Source organism: Limulus polyphemus, unplaced genomic scaffold (genome assembly GCF_000517525.1).
Source record: "Limulus polyphemus unplaced genomic scaffold, Limulus_polyphemus-2.1.2 Scaffold436, whole genome shotgun sequence".
Taxonomy (NCBI): Eukaryota; Metazoa; Arthropoda; class Merostomata; order Xiphosura; family Limulidae; genus Limulus; species Limulus polyphemus.
The window spans coordinates 161447-162899 of record NW_013666046.1 but is presented as its reverse complement, the minus strand read 5'-3'; positions in this window follow the sequence as shown (position 1 = coordinate 162899).

Below are 1453 nucleotides of genomic sequence, written 5' to 3'. Positions count from 1 at the left end.
GTCACATTATAACGCCCCCACGGCTGAAAGTGCGAGCATGTTTGGTGTGACGGGGATTCGAGCCCGCGACCCCCTTAACCACCTGGCCATGCCGGGCCTAAAGCTGAGATTTAATTAGATAACAACTAGTGTTTCTTCATACCACAGAGATCGAGTGCCAGTGCTATTTATGTAAATAAAGTGTTGTTTTTATTTTTAAGTTATTAAGAGTTAATCTATTGCTGATACCAGGATTTGCTTTTGCATGATTTATGTTTGACGTATTAATTCCTGTTCTTAAAGGATGAGCTTATGGTCTAAAAGAAGAGACAGCCACTGAAGTTATGCCAAGGTCTGAAGATTAGCAAGGGACCAAGAAAAGTCTTTCATGGCTATGAAACACTCTTCCGCATTCTAACAGGGCCTGGATAAATACAAAAGATCAAAGTGCTGCATGGAACCTCTTGAGCTACTTCCAGGTTCAATCCTCTGCCTTTTCATCCTGCAAGTGAAACAGACCAGTAACCAAGGGTTATCTCAAGAGCTTTGAACCTGACCATCATGATATTGAATATAGGAATTGCAATCAAAACCACAGTTGCTGTTTTCGTTTTGTTTTCAAACAGTGCAACCGAACAAATCAAAACCTCATTGTTGTTTCATGTAACACATTACTAAGAGGTTTAAGTGAGAGGCTATTGTAGAATGATGTTTTCTTCATAAAGCTTCTTCACAGTGGAGCAGCGAGCATCGCTAAAAGATAGTGGAGGTTAATTACTCAGTTGTTATTGAAACAATGGGCTGTGAAGCCACTAGGATTTGTCTGTGGCTACACTGCTGTCTAATACTATGTATGTTTTAGAATCACCAAATTCTGAAAATATTGAGAAAGAGTTGAATGTTTGTAAAATTGTAGGGCCAGTAGGTGTAGAAAGTTACTGTCATTGTTTTAAGGGTGATTCAATTAAGTAATTGCTTGGAATACTTATAGTTACTACAGGAAGGTTAACATCTGATATTGAGTTTATATGGTCCAGTGTTGACAATGTCGAGAATTTGATGAAGGGACAGCATGATGACTAGGACACAGTTATGGCTGAATTGCATTGAAGATTATAAAAGTAGAAAACAGCTACCTACGTGACAAATCCTAGCCTAAAATCTGGGCCTCCATGAAAAGTTAACTGAATATCTAGATGATCTACTTAGATAGGCGTTTGAGACATTATGTTTCTAACACAAGCAACTTAAATAGCAATATGATTCAAACTAGTTGCATTAAGTATAATGTCATAAACGATGAAACTAACAGTTGTAAAAACTATGGCAAAACCTCCCCAGGATGTGCTTCTGAGAGTATAATATATATGAAGGCTCTCCTTAAGCTTAGATGCCACAAAGACCACCATTTGCTCTGTTACAGCACAAGTGGTTTTCAGTGAGTAGTTAAGGACACCCAAGACATGTTAACATG